This window comes from Hordeum vulgare, chromosome 1H, assembly GCF_904849725.1.
Source record: "Hordeum vulgare subsp. vulgare chromosome 1H, MorexV3_pseudomolecules_assembly, whole genome shotgun sequence".
Classification (NCBI taxonomy): Eukaryota; Viridiplantae; Streptophyta; class Magnoliopsida; order Poales; family Poaceae; genus Hordeum; species Hordeum vulgare.
The window spans coordinates 251,766,631-251,793,797 of record NC_058518.1 but is presented as its reverse complement, the minus strand read 5'-3'; the positions used below and the strand labels follow the sequence as shown (position 1 = coordinate 251,793,797).

General features: G+C 43.4%; 1 long non-coding RNA gene across 7 annotated transcripts; it reads right to left on the bottom strand.

Moving 5' to 3' along the window:
- Positions 1-874: 874 nt before the first annotated feature.
- Positions 875-4,727, bottom strand: LOC123430095. 7 transcript variants are annotated; one of them, XR_006622861.1, is made up of 4 exons: positions 3,133-4,726; positions 1,987-2,270; positions 1,538-1,614; positions 875-913 (listed from the first exon to the last, which is right to left on the bottom strand). It is a non-coding gene; the product is annotated as an uncharacterized LOC123430095 (long non-coding RNA). The 7 variants fall into 7 exon arrangements; XR_006622856.1 differs by lacking the exon at positions 875-913 and having other exon boundaries at positions 1,506-1,614; positions 3,133-3,921; positions 4,064-4,727; XR_006622866.1 differs by lacking the exon at positions 875-913 and having other exon boundaries at positions 1,506-1,614; positions 3,133-4,169; positions 4,337-4,727.
- Between the last annotated feature and the right edge of the window lie 22,440 nt (positions 4,728-27,167).

The window sequence follows — 27,167 nt, the reverse complement described above, 5'->3', positions numbered from 1 at the left end:
AGACGGCAAAGAGATAATTACAGACGGCAAAAATTTTGCCGTCATCCCATGACGTCAAACAATGTCGTCATCCCTTGTGCCCGCAAAGGGTGTCTTTGCCGTCAGCGGCCGGGAGAGCAGACGGCAAAAAATTTGTCGTTAGTGAAATTATGTTGCCGTCTTCTGGGCTGGTAGACGGCAAATATTTGGTAGGAAGACAGAACGGCCTAGTTAACGGACGACATTAGTCATTTTTGCCGTCTGCTTGACGATATCACAGACGGTAAAATAGTCTGTTGTTCGTCGTGTTCTTCATATGTACAAGATGGCAAACCACCTCAAAAATTTGCTGTCTGTCCACCGTGTACAAGACGGCAAAACCACATCACATCTTTTCTGTCTGTTGATGTTGTTCAAGACGGCAAATTAATAGACAATATAACAATATAGATAAACAATATAACAACAGAAATAGACAATATAACATAAATAAACAATATAACAATATAGTCCATAACACATTCATATATATATATATACATACAACACACACCATACCACATCAATATAACAAGTGTCGACAAATAAGATCACAAAGGTTGGCCTCCACGTAAGGCAAAACACATCATTGAATCTAGAAACAACACCACCTAACTTACTGCATGGACACTATAGTACATACCCCAACTCCACAAGCGCACTACATACTGATTCGCGATGCCGCCGATGATGCAGCAACCGCGACCAAAACAAAAAAGGCAAGGGTGGCTGGTGGTCCAGGTTGCTGTCTGCGCGCCGCCTCTGTTTGCCACCTCTAAATGCCAACAAGTCCAGGGTGTGGTCATGCCATAAGCATCATTACCATTGCCTCCCGCCCCCTCCATCATCAGGCTTATTTACAACTGCTGCTCGTCCTCCTACTCCATGTCTCCATCTGCATGGACAAGAGCAAGTTAGTTGAATGACATGCACATGATAAAACTGCAAGGCATATATATTTATCTACATAAACTGCATGTGAACACATGTGATGAATTGATGACTGAAATCTGTACAGTACTGATAGGTGTTTATGCACCAATATGTACATGTAAACACTTCACCGAATATTTACTTCCAAACATTGTAAGGCAAAGATAGATAGTGGTACTACACATTTTGAAGGTAAACCGTATTGACTTGAAAGCAATAAATTGACTGTATATGTTTGCCAACATAAAATTCTACTCTCAACTTTTCACGCACATTTACATGTTCCGAGATACGGAATGCAACTGGTTTGCAGAAGAAAGAGATTATTTCCTATTAAATGCACACCTTACAATTAAATAAAATCATTGTTGAGCAACAGATAAAAATAGTATCTCTTGAGTTGTGACAATCCTAGATTGCTATTATAGCTTTTCAACTCATGTTAAATAAAAATAGCACATTACAACACTTGGAAAGCATAGAGATTTCTATTTATAAATAGATAGGAGTAGAGAAAGAAGCACTTCTGAGTGGTACGCTCATTGTTTGTATACTTTTATATGATGGGTTCTGCAGCAAGATCAACCATTTATATGATGGGTTGTGCAGCAAGATCAACCATTTTCTTCAGACTCCTCCAAATAGAGTATGCAACACCTCCTACTAAATGTAATGTAAAAATGAGATGCAACTAAAGAGAAGATACAAAAGTAATGTAAGTAATTTAAAAACAAAATTAGCACATGTGTGCACCCATCAAAAGCACATTAAAATATGTACAGACTGGTAATATATAGCACAACTCATTCACATTGATTTGTACGGCTTCGGTACAGCCGTGTCATTGAATATTAAGGAAATAGTAAACTATTGCACAAAGAGATGATGCACTACATATCATGTTTGTAAACAAGTTCACTCTTCCAGATGCTCAAGTCCTACGCATGAGATAACATGGCAAAGAAGCAATGTGAACATTCATTGTGGACCATGAGAAAAAACAGTATAAAAAAGAGTTAACTTTTTTTTGCTTACAGTATAGGATAAAGTTAATAGCTTGTTCAATGGCACCAGCCTAAAAGTGTTACCAAATCTGTGGTGAAATGAATAGTAAAAGGAACGCTTCCTTAGAAAGCAAGTCACCAATTTTTATCTGTTGTAAAGAGAAAAGAGGAACCCTTTCTTAGAAAAATGAACAGACGCAAAAAACAAGCTTTCCACACAACCAACTCTTGGTGCCCCTGGAGCGTAACAAGTTCGTTGGGCCTGTAATGACCATGATTTCCATCGAGTTTTTTCTCTTCTGTAGATATGCTCTCCTGTATTAATGTTGAAAGAACCAAGTCAGTTTCTCACTAATAATCACAATACAAAGATGCTGGGAAACTAATCCTTACTACTACAGGATCAAAAATAGTACTCCCTCTGTAAAGAAATATAAGGACGTTTAGAACACTAGAGGGAGTAGTTTCTAACATAAATATTAGTGTCAACTGAACTCTCACAAGTAAGACACCTCCTTGGTAAGCTCAATTACCACAAATTGAATGTTAATTCTGTATAGGATTACACTAAAGAAAAACAGGAAATCATTTATAAGTTGACTATTTGTGGGGCCTCATTGGGGTTTTATATTTTGAAGGGACAAACACACAGGATAGTAGTTCCATCGTGATGAGTACTTTTCTACTAACAACCATCACCATTAATAGCATACCCAAGACTGGACCTGGAGCATTTGGTACATATCACTCATATCTAGCAAAGGCATCAATAGGTATTATATAACAACCTACAAGCTCAACAATTAAGACATGTTTATATCTTGCAAAAGAAACATGTGACGTTTTATCAATCAAGATAAAATTAAGCGGTCCAAGTAAACATGCTCAAACAATAATTATCTGGAAAAAATTATTTGTCCCTGCTACATGTAAATCCAATACCCATTCAATACTTGGCATCACTAAACGAGAAATCTAAATGACAAAATTAGTAATCTCTGCTCCTACTTGAATGCGCTCAACAAATATGACACCATGCACTCCGCATCATAAACACTAGAAATCACCATGGCCAACACATAATTTCTCTAGCAATAGGGCTCCATGGTCGTGGACTCGGGCAGAACACGAGCGTTAGCATGAGCGAAGCAGAGTAGAGGGGCAGTTGGTTGCTTACCAGATATGCCGGAGAGGAAGAAGAACGACCGGATTCATCAAAGTGGAAGAAGAATCACAAGGTGGCTGTGTCCTGCACCGCCACCTGCGCGCATCAGAAAGTGCATGAGGGAACCAAGCCATGATCGTGCATCAGGGAACCAAGCCATGATCGCTTATGCATCAGGGATACCAAATCGAACAAAACAGGGGAGGGGGAGAAAAACATTGACCTACTGGTAATATAACATATACACCCTCTTTACACTATTAAAAGACGTTTTGTGCATAGCTAATAATATATCACACACTTGACTATTTAAGCAAAAAACATGAGCTGCGCCTTCAGACCTGGTGCTACTACAAGTGTTGATTTCTGAATTTGTACCTAAGCACAAGTTCAGTTCATATACAGAAATATATTATGTATGTTTGTGCATGACCATGCAGAACTGAAGTGAATAATGTGGTCGGTGACAAATACCGATTGACATGGAATAATATACTATGCTGGTAGGTTTTCAATCACGTGTCTAGAGGAGAATTCATAGTTGTGTAATTGCACATGGTTAGCAATGCTTTACCTCCACTAATAATGCATATTGCACACTTAAATATTTTTAGCTAAACATGAGGCGCACCTTCAGACCTCCTACTACAAGTGTTGAGTCTGAATTTCTTTTGTACCACAACATAGGATGAGCAGAGAGAGATGACAGACCCAAGCTGCTGCTGATTTGATGGACCTGGACGACGGTTGCACCATAGATTTTCTTTCTAAGAAAGCGTTCCTCTTTTCTCTGGTCAAACCCTAGTCACCATAGAAAAATGAACAGGCCCAAATCTATTCAACATGCTGTAAAGCAATCTACTCTAAATTCAGAGAGCATGCAACATAAAAAAGGATTAAACAAGAAACATTCAGATCTCCATAGGCATGCAGATCGCCCCACCTCCCTTGCCTGTTTCTCGTCTTTCTCGTTCTTCTACACCTTCTACTCCTTCCTCATCCCCTTCTACTCATTTTCTTTGGTCACAGAATGGACCAAACTGATGCCCCTAAAAACAAACCATTCAGATCAGAAATTATACAAGGGAAAATGAAATTTTCTTCCCAAATCAAGCGACGTAGAAGACCGCCAGTGGCGGAGACGAGGCCGTGCCCCCAAACCCTAATCACAGATGGATTGGGCGCGAGTGTTGGAGGCATGGAGGGACGGATCTACTTGGATGGATCAACGCAGCACGACGAGGTGACCTCGGCAGCATCCTGCGTGCCGGCCATGGCCGTCGGAGCTCGCCAGAGGCACGCAGGTGGCGGAGACGTGGTCGCACCCCAAACCCTAACCGCGGGGGTGGATTGGGCACGCGTATTGTAGGCAGTGATGGACGGATCTGGGCAGAGGGATCAACGCAGCATGGCTACGTGAGCTCAGCAACGTCCTGCACGCCGGCCATGGCTGCCGGAGCTCACCGACAAAGTCGTCATCGTCGGCGGCTAACCCTAGGTCGCGGGAGGGGGCAGAGGAGATGTGGCTGTGGGGAGAGTGTCTTCGACGCGTCCGGGTGGAAGTTTTCCTTTTGTTTATTTACTTCCTTTTTTGTTCTCTCGGGAGAGCGCGGAGGTTTTCTTTAATTGTTCAGAGGGTCTTTGCCGTGATCTGGGACGATGTGAGACGGCAAAGAAGATGTCTTTGCCGTGAGGTGCGTCAACGACACACGGCAAAAGTCTTGCCCCGTTTTGTTTCCGTCTATAGCCCATGTTTGCCATCAACGTCTAGGAAAGCAGACGGCAAACCGTTATTTTACCGTCAGCGTACCTAAATCATGACGACAAAGAAATCTTTACCATCAAGCCTCTTTCGTCGTCTGTCTTTTTAAATCTTTGCCGAGAGTTTTGTTTTGCCGTCAGTTGCTAGAAGGTGAAAAGACCTTTGCCGTCTACCCCGATAAAAGGTTGATGGCAAAGAGGATTCATGTCAGCAAAATAGCTGATTCCTGTAGTGAAGACAACATAATGAATTGTGTTTGCTTGATTTCGAACAATGTTATATGATTAGAGATCCCTTAGCATGTGACGATTGCTTCCACCTCATATTAGCCAAAACTCCCGCACCAAGTAGAGATACTACTCGTGCATCCACAAACCTTCAACCCAGTTTTGCCATGAGAGTCCACCATACCTACCTATGGATTGAATAAGATCCCTCAAGTAAGTTGTCATCGGTGCAAGCAATAAAAATTGTTCCCTAATATATATGATCTATTAGTGTGTGGAAAATAAGCTTTGTACGAACCTGTGATTAGGAAGACATAAAAGCGACAGACTGCATAATAAAGTTCTTTATCACATGAGGCAATATAAAGTGACGTTGCTCCACACTAAGAGGGCACGCGTCCAAACCTCAAAAGCGCATGACAACCTCTGCTTCCCTCTGCGAAGGGCCTATCTTGTACCTTTACTTTTTGCCCTTGAAAGAGTCATGGTGATCTTCGCCAATTCCTTGTTTCGCATTTATCTTGGCTAACGTCATATACTAGGGAAAGATCTATATTCATATGTCAACTTGGAGGTAAGCATTCATGAATTATTATTGTTGACATTACCCTTGAGGTAAGCAGTTGGGAGGCAAAACTATAAGCCACTATCTTTCTCTCTGTCCAACTGAAACTTTGATCTCATGAGTACCATGTGAGTTGTAGCAATTGTAGAGAACGAAAGGATGATTGAGTATGTGGATTTGCTTTACAAGCTCTTATTTGACTCTTTCAGATGTTGTGATAAATTGCAATTACTTCAATGACTACAGGCTATCAGTTGTTACTTTTCGGTAAGGTTCTTGATCCATACTTTACTTTGTGAAGGAATTTTCACTTTAGCATGAGAGATTATATGTTGGTATTGTTGTTCTGATCATGATCATGATGCATGCATGTTCCTATCTTGTTTTGTTGACACCTCTCTCCCTAAACATGTGGTCATATTTATTGAGCTCGGCTTTCGCTTAAGGACAGGCAAGGTCTAAGCTTGGGGGAGTTGATACGTCCATTTTGCATCATGCTTTCATGTTGATATTTATTGCTTTTTGGGCTGTTATTTCACTTCACGGTACAATACTTATGTCTTTTCTCTCTTATTTTGCAAGGTTTACATGAAGAGGGAGAATGCCGGCAGCTGAAATTCTGGCCTGGAATTGGAGCAAGTTTGAGATACCTATTCTACGCAACTCCAAACGCCGTAAAAATCAACGAGGATTTTTTTCGGAAATTATAAAAAATACTGGGCCGAAGAAGTGCCAGAGGGGCGCCAGAAGGTGGCCACAAGCCTGCTAGGCGTGGCCGCCCCCCTGGCCGCGCCTAGGGGGCTTGTGGGCACCCAGCTAGCCCTCTGCCCCCCTCTTCTGCTATATGAATGGTTTCGTCCGGAAAAAAAAATCAGGAGGAGGCTTTTTCGAGGATTCGCCGCCGCCACGAGGTGAAACTTGAGCAGAACCAATCTAGAGCTCCGGCAAGACGATCCTGCCGGGGAAACTTCCCTCCCGGAGGGGGAAACCGTCGCCATCGTCATCACCAACACTCCTCTCATCGGAGGGGACTCATTACCATCAACATCTTCATCAGCACCATCTCATCTCCAAACCCTAGTTCATCTCTTGTAACCAATCTCCGTCTCGCGACTCCGATTGGTACTTGTAAGGTTGCTAGTAGTGTTAATTACTCTTTGTAGTTGATGCTAGTTGGATTATTTGGTGGAAGAGTTTATGTTTAGATCCTTGATGCTACTCATTACCTCTCTGGTCATTAATATGATTTATGTTTTGTGAGTAGTTACTTTTATTCCCGAGGACATGGGATAAGTCATGCTAATAGTAGTCATGTGAATTTGGTATTCGTTCGATATTTTGATGTGTTGTATGTTGTTTTTCCTCTAGTGGTGTTATGTGAACGTCGACTACATAAGACTTCACCATTATTTGGGCCTAGAGGAAGGCATTGGGAAGTAGTAAGTAGATGATGAGTTGCTAGAGAGTCAGAAGCTTAAACCCTAGTTTATGCGTTACTTTGTAAGGGGCTGATTTGGATTCACTAGTTTAATGTTATGGTTAGACTTTGTCTTAATTCTTCTTTAGTAGTTGCGGATGCTTGCGAGAGGGGTTAATAATAAGTGGGATGCTTGTCCAAGTAAGGGAAGTACCCAAGCGCCGGTCCACTCACATATCAAACTATCAAAGTAACGAACGCGAATCATATGAACATGATGAAAACTAGCATGACAGAAATTCCCGTGTGTCCTCGGGAGCGTTTCTCCTCCTATAAGACTTTGTCCTGGCTTGTCCCTTGCTACAAAAGGGATTGGGCCACTTTGCTGCACCGTTGCTACTTTTGTTCCTTGTTGCTTGCTACGAATCATGTCACCACACAACCACTTGTTACCGATAATTTCAGTGCTTGCAGATACTTCCTTGCTGAAAACCACTTGTCAGATCCTTCTGCTCCTTGTTGGGTTCGACTCTCTTACTTATCGAAAGGACTATGATAGATCCCCTATACTTGTGGGTCATCAATCGCCGTCGGCACGCTACCTCTACATCTACCTTTGGGATGAGTTTTACACATTAATAATTGTTATTTAGTACCAGCTTTGAGCATGAACATTGTATCTGGATGTCGCTTGATGTGAGATGGCTACTCATTTAAATCAGAGAATAATGGTTGTTCTATTTATATGGGTGATATGTTTTATGGTCATGCCTTGCTGGTTAATGGTTTATTCTTGATGAATCTCGAATGTGATGTTACACATGTTCATAGTGTGAGTACCAAAAGATGTAAGGTTGATAATGATAGTCCCACATACTTGTGGCATTGCCGCCTTGGTCATATCGGCGTCAAACGATGAAGAAACTCCATACTGATGGACTTTTGGAGTCTCTTGATTTTGAATCATTTGACACGTGCGAACCGTGCCTCATGGGCAAGATGACTGAGACTCCATTCTCCGGAACAATGGAGCGAGCAACCAACTTGTTGGAAATAATACATACCGATGTGTGCGGTCCAATGAGCATTGAGGCTTGCGGTGGCTATCGTTATGTTCTCACCCTCATTGGTGACTTAAGAAGATATGGGTATGTCTACTTAATGAAACACAAGTCTAAAACTTTAGAAAAGTTCAAGGAATTTCAGAGTGAGGTAGAGAATCAACGTGATAAGAAAATAAAGTTCGTATGATCTGATCGTGGAGGAGAATATTTGAGTCACGAGTTTGGCACGCACTTAAGAAAATGTGTAATTATTTCACAATTCACGCCACCTGGCACACCTCAGCGCAATGGTGTGTCCGAACATCGTAATCGCACTCTATTGGATATGGTAGGATCTATGATGTCTCTTACTGATTTACCACTATGATTTTGGGGATATGCATTGGAAACTACCGCATTCACTTTAAATAGGGCACCGTCTAAATCCGTTGAGACGACATCGTATGAGTTATGGTTTGGGAAGAAACCTAAGTTGTCGTTTCTGAAAGTTTTGGGGTTGCGATGCTTATGTGAAGAAACTTCAAGCTGAGAAGCTCGAACCCAAAGCGGAAAAATGCGACTTCATAGGATACCCTAAGGAAACTATTGGGTATACCTTCTATCTTAGATCCAAATGCAAAATCTTTGCTGCCAAGAATGGATCCTTCATAGAGAAAGAGTTTCTCTCGAAAGAAGTAAGTGGGAGGAAAGTAGAACTTGATGAGTTGATTGAAACCCCTCTCGAACCAGAAATTAGCGCAGCGCGGGAAAATGTTCCAGTGATGCGTGCACCGACTAGAGAGGAAGCTGATGATGAAGATCATGCAACTTCGGATCAAGTTGCTATTGAAACTCTAAGGTCCACGAGGACACGTTCCGCACCAGAGTGGTATGGCAACCCAGTCCTGGAAATCATGTTGTTAGAGAACGATGAAACTTCGAACTAGGAAGAAGCGATGGCGGGCCCGAATTCCAACAAATGGCTTGAAGCCATGAAATCCGAGATAGGATCCATGTATGAGAACAAAGTATGGACTTTGGTGGACTTGCCCGATGATCGGCAAGCCATAGAAAATAAATGGATCTTGAAGAAGAAGACTGACGCAGATGGTAATGCGACCTTCTATAAGGCTTGACTTGTCGCTAATGGTTATCGACAAGTTCAAGGAGTTGACTATGATGTGAATTTCTCACCCATAGCGATGCTGAAGTCCGTCCGAATCATGTTAGCACTTGCCGCATTTTATGATTATGAGATATGGGAAATGGACGTCAAAACGGCATTCCTTAACGGTTTCCTTAAGGAAGAATTCTATATGATGCAACCGGAAGGTTTTGTCGATCCTAAGAGTGCTGACAAGGTATGTAAGCTCCAGCGCTCCATCTATGGGCTGGTGCAAGCATCTCGGACTTGGAACATTCACTTTAATGAGGTCATTAAAGCGTTTGGGGTTTATGCACACTTATGGAGAAGCCTGCATTTATAAGAAAGTGAGTGGGAGCTTTGTAGCATTTCTCATTTTATATGTGGACGACATTTTGTTGATGGGAAATGATACAGAACTTCTAGAAAGCATAAAGTCCTACTTGAATAAGTGTTTTTGAAAGAAGGACCTTGGAGAAGCCTCTTACATATTAGGCATCAAGATCTATAGAGATAGATCAAGACGCCTCATTGGTCTTTCACAAAGCACATACCTTGATAAGATATTGAAGAAGTTCAATATGGATCAGTCTAAGAAGGGGTTCTTGCCTGTGTTGCAAGGTGTGAGATTGAATAAGACTCAATGCCCTACCACAACAGAAGATAGAGAAAATATGAGTAGCATCCCCTATGCTTCAGCCGTAGGCTCTATTATGTATGCCATGCTGTGTACCAGACCTGATGTGAACCTTGCCATAAGTTTTGTAGGGAGGTACCAAAGTGATCCCGGTATGAAACACTAGACAGCGGTCAAGAATATCCTTAAGTACCTGAAAATGACTAAAGATATGTTTCTCGTTTATGGAGGTGCCGAAGAGCTCATCATAAAGGGTTACGCCGATGCCAGCTTCACACAGATCCAGATGACTCCAAGTCACAAACCGGATACATATATATTTTGAATGGTGGGGGCAGTCAGCTGGTGCAGTTGCAAGCAAGGCGTCGTGGCGGCATCGACATGTGAAGCAGAGTACATATCTGCTTCGAAAGCAGCTCAAGAAGGGATCTGGATGAAGGAGTTCATCACAGACCTAGGAGTGATTCCCAATGCGTCGGCTCCGATGACAATCTTCTGTGACAACACTGGAGCTATTGCCATAGCCAAGGAGCCCAGGTTTCACAGGAAGACCAAGCATATCAAGCGCCGCTTCAACTCCATTCGTGATTACATTCAGGAAGGAGATATAGATATTTGTAAAGTACATACGGATATGAATGTCGCAGATCCGTTGACTAAACCTCTTCCACGAGAGAAACATGATCAACACCAGAACTCTATGGGTGTTTGGTTTATCACAATCTAGATTATTGACTCTAGTGCAATTCGGAGTCTGTTGGAAATATGCCCTAGAGGCAATAATAAAGTGGTTGTTATTATATTTCCTTGTTCATGACAATTGTCTATTGTTCATACTACAATTGTATTAACCGGAAACCGTAATACAATTGTCTTGTCCATCACATCATACTCCTAATGATGTGATCCCGTTATCAAGTGACAACACTTGTCCATGGCTAGGAAAGCTTAACCATCTTTGATCAACGAGCCAGTCAACTAGACGCTCACTAGGGACATTGTTTTGTCTATGTACCCACACATGTATTTGAGTTTCCAATCAACACAATTGTAGAATGTATAATAAAAGATTATCATGAACAAGGAAATATAATAATAACCAATTTATTATTGACTCTAGGGCATATTTCCAACAGTCTCCCACTTGCACTAGAGTCAATAATCTAGTGCACATCACTATGTGATTTTAACGAATCCAACACCCATACAGTTCTGGGGTTTGATCATGTCTTGCTTGTGAGAGAGATTTTAGTCAACGAGTTTGTACCTTTCAGATCCGTGTGTGTTTTAAAAATCTCTATATTATCCTGTAGATGTTGCTACTACGTGCCATTTGGAACTGTTCTAAATGACTGCTCCACTATATGAATCAGGTTCACTACGCCAAATCATCCGGATTAGTGCAAAGCTTGCATCGGCGTAACCCTTTACGACGAACTCTTTCATCACCTCCATAATCGAGAAAAATTCCTTAGACCACTAGTTACTAAGGATAAATTTTGACCGCTATCCATAAATCTATTCCTGGATCACTTTCGTACCCCATGACAGATTATTGGTAGGGCAAACATCAGGTGCGGTACACAACATAGCATACTATAGAGCCTATGACTAAAGCATAGGGTACGACCTTCGTGCTTTCTCTTTCTTGTGTCGTGGTCGGGTTTTGAGTCTTACTCAAATTCACACCTTACAACACATCTAAGAACTCCTTCTTTGCCGATCTATTTTGAACTCCTTCAAAAAACTTGTCAAGGCATGCATTTCATTGAAAGTTTTATCAAGCGTCTTGATTTATCTCTATAGATCTTGATGCTCAATGTTCAAGTAGCTTAATCCGGATTTTCCTTTGAAAAACACCTTTCAAAGAACCCTATATGCTTTCCAGAAATTCTACATCATTTGTGATCAACAATATGTCAACCACATATACTAATTAGAATTTCTATAGTGCTCCCACTCACTTACTTGGAAATACAAGTTTCTCCTAAACTTCGTATATATCAAAAAAGCTTTGATCATCTCATCAAAGCGCATATTCCAACTCCGACATGCTTACTCCAGTCCTTAGAAGGATCACTGGAGCTTGCATACTTGTTAGCATCCTTAGGATCGACAAAACCTTTTGGTTGTATCACATACAACCTTTCCTCAAGGAAACCGCCAAGGAAACAATGTCCTAACATCCATCTCCAAGATGCAGCAACTGCTAACATAATTCCAAGAGAGTTTTAGCATCGCTACGAGTGAGAAAGTCTCATCGCAGTCAACTCATTGAACTTGTCGGAAACCTCTTTGCAACAAGTCGAGCTTTCTTAATGGTGACATTTACCATCATCGTCCGTCTTCTTTTGAAAGATCCATTTGTTCCTAACAGCCTTACGACCATCAAGTAGTTCTTCAAAGTCTACACTTTGTTTTCATACATGGATCCTACCTTGGATGTCATGGCGTCGAGCCATTCGCCGGAATCCAGGCCTACCACCGCTTCTCCATAGCTCGCAGGTTCATTGTTGTCCAACAACATGACTTCCAAGACAGGGTTACAGTACCACTCTTGAGGAGTACGTGACCTTGTAGACCTACGAGGTTTGTAGTAACTTGATCCGAAGCTTCATGATCACTATCATCAGCTTCCACTTCAATTGGTGTAGGCGCCATAGGAACAACTTCCTACGCCCCGCGACACACTGGTTGAAGTGACAGTTCAATAACCTCATCAAGCTCCATTATCCTCCCACTCAATTCTTCCGAGAGAAGCTTATTCTTGAGAAAGGGCCCGTTTCATGAAACAAACACTTTGCTTCTGGATCTGAGATAGGAGGTATACCCAACTGTTTTGGATATCTTATGAAAATGCGTTTATCCGCTTTGGGTTTGATCTTATCAGACCGAAGCCTTTGGACATAAGCATCATAGCCCCAAACTTTTAAGAAACGGCAGCTTAGGTTTCTCCAAACCATAGTTCATATGGTGTCATCTCAAAGGAATTACGTGGTGCCCTATTTAAAGTGAATGCGGTTGTATCTAATGCCTAACCCAAAATTTATAGTGGTAATTCGATAAGAGACATCATAGTATGCACCATATCCAATAGGACGCGACTATGATATTCGGACACACCATCGCACTATGGTGTTCCAGGTGGCTTTAGTTGCGAAACAATTTCCACATTGTCTCAAATGTGTACCAAACTCGCAACTCAGATAATCATCTCTATGATCATATCATAGACATTTCATCCTCTTGTCACGATGATCTTCAACTTCACTCTGAAATTACTTGAACCTTTCAATAATTCAGACTTGTGTTTTATCAAGTAAATATACTAGTATCTACTCGAATCATTTGTGAAGTAAGAACATAACGATATCCACTTCGTGCCTCAGCACTCATTGGATTGTATACATCAAAATGTATTACTTCCAATAAGTCACTATCTTGTTCCATCTCAATGGAAAATGAGGCCTTCAGTCATCTTGCCCATGTGGCATGATTTGCATGTCTCACGTGATTCAAAATCAAGTGAGTCCAAACGATCCATCTGCATGGAGTTTCTTCATGCGTTTACACCAATAGGCATGGTTCGCATGTCTCAAACGATTCAAAAAGGAGTGAGTCTCAATATCCACCAGTATGGAGCTTCTTCATGCATTTTAGACCAATATGACTCAAGTGTTAGTGCCACAAGTAAGTGGTACTATCATTACTACTTTGCATATTTTGGCATCAATATTGTGAACATGTGTATTACTACGATCGAGATTCAATGAACCATTCAAATCGGTGCATGACTATTGAAGGTGTTATTCATGTAAACAGAATAACCTTTTATTCTCCGACTTACATGAACAACTGTATTGCAATAAACACGATCCAATCATATTCATGCTCAACGCAAACACCAAACAACATTCAGGTTCAACACTACTCTTGAAAGTAGAAGGATCGTGCGATGGTGATCACATCAACCTTGGAAACACTTCCAACACACATCGTCACCTCATCTTTAGCTAGCCTTTGTTTATTCCATAGCTTTTATTTTGAGTTACTAACACTTAGCAACCTGAACCGGTATCTAATACCCCGCCGCTACTAGGAGTACTAGTAAAGTACACATCTAAATCATGCATATCCAATATACTTTTGTCGACTTTGCCAGCCTTCTCATGTACCAAGTAAGTAGGGTAGTTCCGCTTCAGTTACCGTCCCCCTCATACTAGAAGCACCTAGTCTCAGGTAGGGGCTCAACCTTGGGTTTCTTTCCTAGAGTAGCAACTATTTTGCCATTTCATAAAGCATCCCATTTAACCCTTACCCTTCTCGAAACTAGTGGTTCTACTAACCATCAACACTTGATGCTCCTACTTGATTTCTACCTTCGCGGTGTCAAACATCGCAAATAGCTCAAGGATCATCAACTCTATCCCTGATATGTTATAGTTTATCACGAAGCTCTGTAGCTTGGTGACAATGACTTTGGAGAACTATGTCAATCACTATCTTATCTTGAAGATCAACTCCCACTCGATTAAAGGGATTGTAGCACCCACACAATCTGAGCGGATGCTCAACGATTGAGCTTTTCTCCCATACTTTGTAAGCAAAGAATCATGTCGAAGGTCTCATACCTCTCAACACGGGCACGAGCCTGAAATCTCAATTTCATCTCTTTGAACATCTCGTATGTCCCGTGATGTTCATAATGTCTTCGGTGCCTTACTTCTAAGCCGTTTAAGCATTATGCACTAAACTATCATGTAGTCATAAAAAATGTGTATGTAAGATGTTCACAACATCTACGGACGATGCTCGGGGTTTAGCACACAGAGCGGTGCATTAAGGACACAAGCCTTCTGTGCAGCAATGAGGACAATCCTTAGTTTACGGACCCAGTCCGCATAATTGCTACTTAACCTTCTCCAAGGACCGCCTCGGTCGAATCCGATTCAACTAAAGTTGCAGAAACAGGCACCCGCTAGTCATCTTTATGCAACAAGTTGCATGTTAGTCGATGAAACCAGTCTCTCGTAAGCGTACGAGTAATGTTGGTCTGGGCCGCTTTGATTCAACAATACCGCTGAATCAAGAAAAGACTAAGGAGGGCAGCAAATCAAACATCAACGCCCACAAAGTCCTTTGTGTTCTACTCGAGATATCATCTACGCACGAACCTAGCTCTGATACCACTATTGGGGAATGTAGCATGGGAAACAAAAAATTTCCTACGCACATGCAATACCTATCCAGGGTGATGATCATCTACGAGAGGGGAGAATGAATCTACACACCCTTGTAGATCGCTAAGTGAAAGCGTATATAACGCGGTTGATGTAGTGGAACATCTTCGCAATCCAAATCGCAGCCCATCCCACGATCTCATCACGATCCGTCCCGTGATCCCATCACGATCCATCCCCGATCTAGTGCCGAACGGACGGCACTTCCGCGTTAAGCACACGTACAGCTTGATGACGATCTCTGCCTTCTTGATCCAGCAAGAGAGACGAAGAGGTAGATGAGTTCTCCATCACGACGCGTGGTGGTTGTGGTGGAACTTATTCCAGCAGGGCTTCGCCTAAGCACCGCTGAAAACTGATCTAGAGGAGAAACTACGATCTAGAGTAGAGGGTAGCACGTGGCTAAATATTGTGTCTAAAAAACCCTCAAACCTCTAGTACATATAGGAGGAAGGAGGGGCTAGGCTTGCGCACTAAGGGAGCCTCCCTTGGGCTTGGCCGAACTAGGAGAGGAGGAGTCCTCCTCCAATTCTACTAGGATTAGGACTCCTCCCCAAGTTGTCCACCTCTTTTGGTTTTTCCACCTTTTACCTCATGGGCTTTCTTTGGTTGACTAGTCAGCCCATCAAGGGCTGTTGCACCACCATTAAGTCCACGTGGCCCCCTTGGGGAGCGGTGGGTCCACTAGGTGGGCCCCCGGAACCCATTCGTCACTCCCGGTACACTTCCGGCAATGCCCGAAAATCTTCCAAAATCCAAATACCAACTTCTTATATATCAATCTTCGTCTCCGGACCATTCCAGAACTCCTCGTGGTGTCCGGGATCTCATCCGGGACTCCGAACAACCTTCGGTCACCTGCACCTATAACTCAACTATACCGTAAACATCACCGAACCTTAAGTGTGCAGACCATGCGGGTTCGAGAACTATGTAGACATGACCTGAGACACTCTCCGGTCAATATCCAATAGCGGGACCTGGATGCCCATATTGGATCCTACGTATTCTATGATAATCTTATCGGTTGAACCTCTATGTTAAGGATTCAGTTAATCCCGTATATCATTCCCTTTGTCCTTCGGTATGTTACTTGCCCGAGATTCGATCATCGGTATCCCAATACCTATTTCAATCTCGTTACCGACAAGTCTCTTTACTCGTTCCGTAATACAAGATCCCATGGCTAACTCTTTAGTCACATTGCTTGCAAGGTTTGTTTGTGATGTTGTATTACCGAGTGGGCCCCGAGATACCTTTCCGTCACACGGAGTGACAAATCCCAGTCTTGATCCATGCTAACTCAATGGACACCTTCGGAGATACCTATAGAGCACCTTCATAGTCACCCAGTTACGTTGCGACATTTGATACACACAAGACATTCCTCTGGTGTCAATGAGTTACATGATCTCATGGTCATAGGAATGTATACTTGACATGCATAAAACAATAGCGACAAAATGACACGATCACATGCTATGTTTATAGTTTGGGTCTTATCTATCACATCATTCTCCTAATGATGTGATCCCATTATCAAGCAACAACACTTGTCTATGGCTAGGAAACCTTAACCATATTTGGTCAACGAGCCAGTCAACTAGAGGCTCACTAGGGACATTGTTCTGTCTATGTACCCACACATGTATTTGAGTTTCCAATCAATACGATTATAGCATGGATAATAAACGATTATCATGAACAAGGAAATATAATAATAACCAATTTATTATTGCCTCTAGGGCATATTTCCAACAGTTTGTCCTTCCATACCGCCTCCACAAAAGGTTTAATCTCCGGGCGTGTTTCCCACATCAACTCATACTTGAACGGTCTTCCTCCTTTCTTTACCTATAGTTCTTATGAAAACTTCAACGAGATGGGCGTATGATGAGAGCAAGCAACCATCTCATGATGAACATTACCCGATGGGAACAAAGTACACCGTCCTGCATCCGCCACCACTCTGTCCAAGCGGACCCTTGTGTAAGCTTCCCCGTGTAAGTTTTCTCTCGAAAGTCCATTGACGCCCAACATGTCCCAAATGTGCAAGGCCACATAAACCAAGGGCATATTTGAAACCGTTGAGTTGTGCTTGGATCCACTGCCCTACACCTTTATACTCTGAATGACGGATAACTTCATTGAAATGTCTAATAATGACCCAAGGGTCGCCTCTTGAGACTGCCAGATTACAGAGCATATCCAATAAATTACAAGGCCACCACTTCTACGAGTGCTACTAACTGAAAAGGATTTATTGTATCCAAAATAAACAACTAAGACTTCAACACGTGTAGTATGCAATTGGGTTTCAACAAGACATAGCACAACTCGGGTAAATTTAGTCGCTAACACGCAAATCCCTCGAACTGTCGTGGGGTTACCCAAACCGCGATAGTTCCAACACAAAATACTAATTGGCGTCGACGGTCTCCCTCCCCGGGAGCCACTGATGCATCATATTCCAAGGCAGTCACCACCATGTCCGCACTTGCACATCCAGAGTTCTTTGGTTTCTTCCTATTAGCATTTATCTAGGGGGTTCCTAGTGGATCTTCTTTTTCCATATTTCCATCAAACTGGTCCACCATAGCTGCCACTTTTGCTCCCTTTTCTGCTAGCATGATCGCACCTAAAGGGACATCAGGGTTAGCTGTTGCCTTCACTGATGAAACCGAGTCATCGACCATCCTCTTGCCGAGCACCCCTCGATCTGTACGAGCATCCTGACTTGTCGTCACCAGAGATGTGGCTATCACCCCATTAGATGGTTTGTTATATGCTTGTTGATTCACTGGATTGAATCGCCAACTCGTCGGGTTCACAGGGTCACCATTGCCTCCACCCCTTCCCAAGCCATCATCATCTATGTTTCCTCTTCCCTGACCAATGGGGCATTCAACGGTGTTAGAACGCCCCCTGACCGTGGCCTCCCTGTCTTCCTCTTCCTCTTCCACACCCCTCATTTGAAAGTATAAAATCTCCCCACTCTAGGCTATATTCATCATGCTCACCGCTGCAATAATCTTCATGCCAATTCCCCATTAGACCGCAGAAACCACAGAACATCGAAAGTTTTTTGTACTTCACCTGATACCATTTGTGTTTTCCATCCTTTGTCATGGATACAAAGCGTGTGATTTTCTTTTCCACCTTGATGCTCACTTTTACCTTGACAAATTTGCCCAAGAAACCAACTGGGACTTTAATCTGGACCTCCCTAACCTCTCCCATGTTACGACACATACCTCGCACAATCTGGTCATGCAAATAATTATGAGGGAGCTTGTGCACCTCTGCCCACACTGTGATCTTGTCCAGCACTACTAATCTTGGATTGCTAAACCCATCGCATTCTTCCATCATCACAACTTGGTTGCAGAATAACCACGGACCCATCGTCATCACCTTGTTCCAATCACCGAGGCACCCAAATTGTACTACAAATAGATTGCCATCGACTTGCCTCCAGATCGGGTTCTTTGCTAGGTTCTAGGCGGATCTCATGCCGACGTACAAAGAAATAGGGCTAAAACCCCGGATCGTGTGAACCTTCGCAATCGCGAGACACTTTGGTCCCACTGGTGGTTTAGCCACCTCCTCCCACACAAATTCGTCGCCATCCTCCTCATGGAGGTGTAGTCACCCCAGAAGTTTGTCGACCGGATTGGCCGATCCGCTACCTTCCCCCGTCTCCATCACATCGTGATGGGTAAGGCGGAGATTCTGAAGAAAACCATGGACTGACCCTCGGACTGAAAGCCGTGGGAGCCCAACAGGGAAAACACGATAGCCGGCGGGCGAAAATGCACTCACGACGATAAAATCACCGGAGGAGAGAGAAACCCTAGCGTAGAGCAGTTTGAGGACTACATGATATTGCCTTATATGGGATGTGCCAGGCCCGTGGCATGCGTGGGCCGTGCCTGGGCCTGAGGAGGCGCCCGCATGCTAGCACGACACGACACAATTCCATTTTAATTATTTTTTCTAATTGTTTTTTATTTTTGAGCAACCCTAAATTTAAACCCATTAAAGTGCACTCGAAAGGCGACCAACCAGCTATGTTACATGGTGCATGTTGGTGGCCGCGGTAAGAAAGTTTTTATTTACTTTTGGAGATTATTTTTAAAAGATGGAAGTGATATTTTTTCCTTTTTTATTTCTGATAAATGTTTTTCTAGCCTTTCTATTTCTTTCTGAGATGGATGTGTGTAACGTCCAAGATGCGACACTTTCCATATTTGGGAGCGAGGCCTCAATAGGGAAAGAGGCGCATCTTAGTGTTTCGCAAGTACAGAAATCATTGCATTACACACAAGAAGGGATGTGTATATGAGTTGGCTTACACTCGCCACAAATTAAGTTACAATTCAACTCAACAATTTATTCAAGCATCTATAAGATAGGGTCAGGCTATGGACAAGATAAACAACATAATAGCAATGAGTCTGTCTTGCTAGGCCCAATAGACGACCAAGGTCCTCTAGTCGTCGGGGTATGTCACGTACATACGCCCACTCCCTCGTCGAACTCCCACTACAACTGAGTAGCATCGAAAGCATCTGGATCTGCTGCACCTGGACCTGTGGTTGTGTAGTAATCTATGAGCCATGAGGACTCAATAATCTTATGATCATGATAGCGAGTATAACCAAGTTATTAGGTGAGGATGGAGTATGTGTTTGAATTGAAGCAGCACTAAGCATTTATGGTGTCTAACTTACGAGAACATGAAGTAAATTGAATGGTTTGCCCATGATGGTCGTGAACTAATAATAATCACTAAGTGATCCTGAACACCTACTTACATCAGCCATAACCCCACTGTGTTCTTGATAGGAGAAGGAGCTCCGAAAGAAACAGTCACGGTTACACACACAGTTGGCAAGTTTTAATTAAGTTATTTCAAGTTATCTAGAACCAGATGTTAAATAAATTTTCCATGTTGCCACATAACCGCGGGCACGGCTTTCCGAAAGATTTAACCCTGCAGGGGTGCTCCAACTAATCCATCACAAACTAGCACAAGCTGCATAGAAAGCCTCAATCACGAAACTCGTGATCTCCTCGGATTCCTTAGTGGAAAACCTCAACTCTGAGATAACCCAAAGCATCACTAGAATCCCGATGCACAAGATATATCGTTAAGGTAACAATAAGTCCAGCAAGACCTCCCGACGTGGCGACGACCCTGATAAGAGCCGCGTATCTCAGTGTCAGGACACGTCGGATTGTCCAAACTTCCGATAGGCCAATCGTAGAGTTGCCCCTGGCGGCCACCGACGGTTGACAGTTTGGACCAATACTCATGAGGAGCACTAGCGCGGGGGTGGATTAAATTATCCTTGGGGTAGCTATTCGCTATGCTTTTTATTATTAAGTTATTAGCAAATGTACTACCAAAGTTGGGTCTCGCCAGACGAGTCTTAAGCCTATACGATTTATCAAGGGGGTCCCCATAACACCCCGAGCGCGTTAGGAGCGCTCAATTATGGAGTAAAACAACGATGGCCGAAACTATGGTGGCAAAGGCGGAACAAATCACCGAGCAGAAGGCCAAGCCTTCTGCCTTTTACGAAGTATATAGGTGCATTAATTAATTAGCATTAAATAAGATGATAATCAAATTTCCCATGTTATCACATGGACCAGCATGCACCTGCAACTAGCAAAGCTATAATATGGTTGATCAAGCGCCATCTTAGCCAATCAATGTTTTTCTCGGAGGTGAAGGGTTAGAGGTTTTCATGGCAATGATTGGAGGCTTAATGAAAGGATCGATATGGTTGACTAGAGGGGGGGGGGTGGTGAATAGGCAACTACCAATTTTTAGCTTTTGTTAACAAGTTAGAGGTAGCAACGTAAAGGTTATCTAAATTAACAACTACATGAGCAACCTATATGATGCTAACTACCATGACAACTAGTGCAAGCAAGAAATACACTACAACAATAATATACACAAAGTAAATGCAAGAGATAACCACGAGTGGAACCGGTGAAGACGAGGATGTGTTACCGAAGTTCCTTACCTTTGACAGGAAGTATGTCTCCATTGGAGCGGTGTGGAGGCACAATGCTCCCCAATAAGCCACTAGGGCCACCGTATTCTCCTCACACCCTCACACAATGCGAGGTGCCGTGATTCCACTATTGGTGCCCTTGAAGGCGGCGACTGAACCTTTACAAACAAGGTTGGGGCTATCTCCACACAAAGCTTGGAGGTTCCCAACGAGACCACGGAGCTTCACCACAGTGGAATGTGGCTCCGGGGTGACCTCAACTGTCTAGGGTGCTCAAACACCCAAGAGTAAAAAGATCCGCAAGGGATTAGTGGGGGAATCAAATATCTCTTGGTGGAAGTGTAGATCTTGGCCTTCTCAACCAATCCCTAGGAAATCAACAAGTTTGATTGGCTAGGGAGAGAGATCGGGCACGAGTGAGCTTAGGAGCAATAATGGAGTCTTGGTAGATCAAAGGTAGGGTTCTTGGAGTGGAATAACCCTTTATATAGCGGGGGAACAAATCCAACCGTTACCCCCCACTTACAGCACCCGCAGCGCGGTAATACTGCTAGAGAGTAGCGATACGACCGTTGCCCCTAGCGGTACTACCGCTAGTGAGGAGCGATACTACCGCTGCCCCTAGCAGTACTACCGCTGGCGAGGAGCAGTACTACCGCTAGATCTAGAGGTACTACCGCTAGGCAAGGAGCGGTACTACCGCTAGGTAGGCACATAGCCATGGTAGTAAAGATATTACTACCAGGTCTACCACCGTTGGGAAAGTATTCGCAAAATGTCCGACGAAGTACAACCGCCCCCTAGAGCGGTACTATCGCTCGGCAAATGGTACTACCGCTGGACTTTCCGCACAGACAGGGAGATAACAGGTTGGAGCTCCATTCCTGCAGGGGAAAGGTGGTGGGAAGAGAAAGTGTGTGTGTGTGTTGATTCCACCCAAACCTTTTTGACGCGTACCCCCTCTTAATGGTACGACTTTCCTACGACTCAAAAACCACCAAAGAGACCCGTAGAAGCCACCATGATTCAAGAACACCGAGGGGCGTCGAATCGTCTTGTGCCTTGCCATGTATTATCTGAAATGCTCGATGCACACGATTAGTCCGTAGAGGCACTGTCATCAATCACCAAAATCACTTAGGAAGAAATATGCCCTAACAATCTCCTCCTTTTTGGAGAATTGATGACAATACCGGATTTGCACAAAAGAGAATATAATGAAGACATACGCAAACCCAAAGTCTATAAACAAGAGACTGTCTCCCCTGGATGTGTGCATGTTTTTAGAGTAGTGCTATGAACCGCAAAACACACAATCCAAGGAGAAGCACTCCCCCTAGAAATTATAGACGGATACTCCTTGCAACTACCTAATACAACACTAAGTAAGGAGGCAAGGCATAGCATGTGAGCATAAAGATAAGGGAAGAAGATAAATGAACTCACAGTCTACCATATAGAGAGACAATAAAGATAATATAGGGATAACATATGTCTCACACCATATGACTAAGAGTCTCACACACATAATAAGCCATCCAACAAGATAAAACCAACCAAGTTCAACAAATAAAGACTCATAAAATAGCGATAAACCAACAGCAAATCCCTACTCTCTCTCTCCCCCTTTGGCATCAGGACACCAAAAAGGCAGAGAGGACACCTACGACACAGGTGGTAGCTCACCCATCGAACTCCTCATCAGAGTCCTCTGTAGCCTCCTCATTAGTCTCCTCCTCAGCCTCCTCGTCAGGTTCCTCCTGACCAGACTCAGCCCACTGTAGGTCTCTCTCCTTCAGCCAATCAGCCTCTAGAGTGATGACCTCCTCAGATCCGCTCGAGAAGTGCACGTTAAGCTTCCTCATGATACACTTATCCCTCTGATGGCTCTCCTTCTAGGCCACATGAGTCATATACTGCCCCTTCGCCTACATGCACAATAAAGTCCTCATCCGGTCCTTCAACTTCTTGGCCCAAGATGGCTTAGCAGAAGAACGAGTATGTGTGTCAGGGCTGCTCTCATCCTTAGCAGCAACATTAGTATCAGCCTCCTCATCCTCAATCTCCATGCGATCAGTAGTACGTGAAGTGGAGATGTTGGCCCACATGTTCTTCTGGTGCAGCTTGATGGGATCATGGCTGATACACTTAGTGGTAGGGAAGGGCATGTGAGGAAGGGACTCAGACCACTTCTTCTTGATGAAGTAGTACAGGTAAGGCCCATAGATGGGAACCTTATGGTTGAATACTGCCATTTGAAGCTCGCAAAACATCACATGAGACACATTGTGTGGGCCAGAATTCTTCGTCCATCCCTGCTCACACATAAGGAGCATGTCCACCAAATAAGAATGCACTTGGTCTTTGTTGCCAACCCGAGGAAACAGAGTGTTGCGGAAGATCCTATGCATGACATCCAAGAAGGTGTTGAGCACATTCTTCTTGATGTAGAAGGGCAACATCTTGTCCTTTGGGGTAGCACTCGGGTTGGCATGAGGGCGCAAACCAACAGGTGTATGCAGCCCCTCATCACGGATATGCACAAGCTTCATAAACTCATCCCAAGTGCCAGACAACCTCTCTCCATGAGTCATACGGATCATAGTACGAGCCTCATCAGAATGAAAGTGGACAGAGACAAAGAACTGTGCCACTACCTCTGGATCGAAGTCACATTGAAAGGAGACGAGGTCCTCAATACCCAGCTGCTGTATCATGTTCATTGCTTCTCCAAAATATGCAAGGTCCTTCTGGAGATGGTTAAGATCAATCCACTGCACCGGGACAAAGTTGTTCTTCCTAGTCAGGAAGACATCTTGATAGATCATTGCTTGCTGCTTTGACCAGTATAGCTCACAACCCTTGATCTGAGTCCTCTCATTTGTATAGGGGTTGCACTCTCTGCGAGCCACAAAATCTACAAGAGGCATAGTATCATAGTCAATATTGGCCTCCTTGTACTTGGATGCAGTTCGCTTGACATTGCGCTTCGGGGGGTTGGAACCTTCCGGAACATCAGGGTTGCGGAGCCTATTGGACTGTGTGTCACGAGCCGGGTTTGAGCGATGAGAGCCATTGCTTAGCAGTCCCCGGCAACGACACTAGAAGAATGTTGTTGACGAGTCTCTGACTTGCTGCCTTCGCGACAACAGAGCCAAGACTGCTCCCAGTTGCTCAACAATTAGTAATTGTCTTGCAATGGCCCACCAGCGCATGGGTTCGCGACAGTTTTCGAGGGTAGAGTATTCGACCCAAATTTGTTGGTACGCCAGTTAGGAGGTGAGAGAATACTCTCGAGTATTAGCAGCTGAATGTGCCAGATTCAACCACACGTGAAAGATTAGTATCTGCAAGCAAAGTATCAGCAGCAAAGTAGGATGATAACAACGGTGTCAAAAACAATCTATTGACGGCAGACTATTCCTAACTGTCGTATCAATGGCGCCAGAAGTTGCCCGTTGACGGAAATTGTCTTTTCCCGTCAACGCCGAGCGAACCAGAATTGTAGCAGGTAGCAGCAGTGTGACGAGTAACAGCAGTGGCAAGGAACAACAATAGTGACATCAGTAGCAAGTAGCAACAGTAGCAAGTAGCAGCAGTAGCAAGCGACAGTAGTCATAGCAGTAGCAAGTAGCAACAGTAGTAACAGCAGCAGCAACAGTGGGACAAACTCGTAGGCAATGGGTCGGTGATTCGTTTGGATGATATTCATCATGCAACAGTAATAACACGGAGAGATATGTGGCTAGCTCCCGTTCGTCAATGTGATGTAGGCATGCATTCCGTGTGTAGTCATACGTGCTTAGGGAAAATAACTTGCATGACATCTATTGTCCATCCCTCCCGTGGCAGCGGGGTCCAAAAGGATACTACGGGATATTAAGGTTCTCCTTTTAATAAAGAACCGGAACAACACATTATCACTTGGTGAACACATGAACTCCTCAAACTATGGTCATCGCCGGGAGTGGTTCCGTTTATTGTCACTCCGGGGTTGCCGGGTCATAACACATAGTAGGTAACTACAACTTGCAAGATCGAATCTAAAACACACATATATTGGTGGCAACATAATAATTTCAGATCTGAAATCATGGCACTCAGGCCCTAGTGACAAGCATTAAGCATGGCAAAGTAGTAGCAACATCAATCTCAGAACATAGTGGATACTAGGGATCAATCCCCATCATAACTAACTCGATTACATGATAGATCTCGTCCTACTCATCACCGCCCAGCGAGCCTACAAATAGATTACTCACGAACGATGAAGATCTTCATGGAATTCGAGAGGGAAGAAGGTTGATGATGACGATGGCGACGATTTCCCTTCTCCGGAGCCCAAAGCGGACTCCAGATCTGTCCTCTAGATGAAGAACAGGATGTGGTGGCGCCTCCGTATCGCAAACGCGACGAAATCTTCTCTTCTGATTTTTTTCTGGGCGAAAGTGAATTTATAGAGCTGAGTTTGGGGGCGGAGGAGCCATGTGGGCCCCACAAGCTTGGTTGCCGCGGCCGGGGGGGGATCTTTGCGCAGGTATTTTTCATATTTTCCAGAAAAATTCTCCGTAAATTTTTAGGACGTTCCGAGAACTTTCATTTCTGCACAAAAACAACACCATGGCAATTCTGCTGAAAACAGCGTCAGTCCGGGTTAGTTCCATTCAAATCATGCAAATTAGAGTCCACAACAAGGGCAAAAAAGTTTGGAAAAGTAGATACGATGGAGACATATCAAACTCCCCCAAGCTTAAAACCTTGCTTGTCCTCAAGCAACTCAGTTGGCAAACTGAAAGAGAAAAAAACTTTGACAAACTCTGTTTGATCTTGTTGTTGCAACTATGTCTAACTCATAACCAGAATTTCAGCAAGATCACAAGTTAACCACATAAGCAAGTGACACAAAGGTCTCACGGTAAACTAATATCAATGGCATAATCAGCTAGCCAGCAAATAATAATGAGTTTCACATACCAACAATTCAATCAAAGCAAGCATGAAGCAATATGAATAGGTGCTATCTCGCTAGCTCTTTCTCAGACCGCAAAACATAAATGCAGAGCACTTTCAAAGATCAAGGGCTGACTAAACATTGTAATTCATAGCAACGAAGATCCAGTCATACTCATACTCAATATCAATCAAAAGCAAAGCATAAAGATGACAGAGGTGCTCTCTAATTGGTGCTTATAAGAAGAGGATGACTCAACAGGAAAATAAATAGACATGCCCTTCGCAGAGGGAAGCATTGATTTGTAGAGGTGCCAGAGCTCAAGCTTTGAAAACAGAGATAATAATTTTGGGTGGCATGCTTTCATTGTCAACGCAATGACCAAGAGTTCTCAAGATCTTCCACGCTACTCATGCTATAGGCGGTTACTAAACAGAAAAGTAAAGTTTTAACTCCCCCACCACCAATCAATCACACTCCACGGCTAGTCGAATCCTCGGGTACCGTCCGTACTAACATCAATCCACGGGGAGTCTTGTTTTATAGTTATGTTTTCGATTTAAGCGTGGAACTGGGCATTCCAATTACCAGCCCCTTTCTCGTGAATCATAGTGAATAAACACATGTCGAGGATAACACGCCTAACATGGAAGATACCAATAGCCCCCTGTCACCACATGAGCGGTTCGGGCATGCAAAACAGATTATTTCTTGAAGGTTTAGAGAATGGCACATGCAAATTTACTTGGAACGACAGGTAAATACCGCACATAGGTAGGTATGGTGGACTCTCATGGAATTTTTTTTGGGTTTATGGAAGTGGATGCACAAGCAGTATTCCGCTTAGTAAAAGTGAAGGCTAGCAAAAGACTGGGAAGCGACCAACTAGAGAGCGACAACAGTCATCAAGATGCAATGAGTTTGACTAACATGGAATGCAAGCATGAACATGATATAAATCACCATGAACACGAACATCATAGAGGCTATGTTGATTTTTTTCAACTACATGCATGAACATGCACCAAG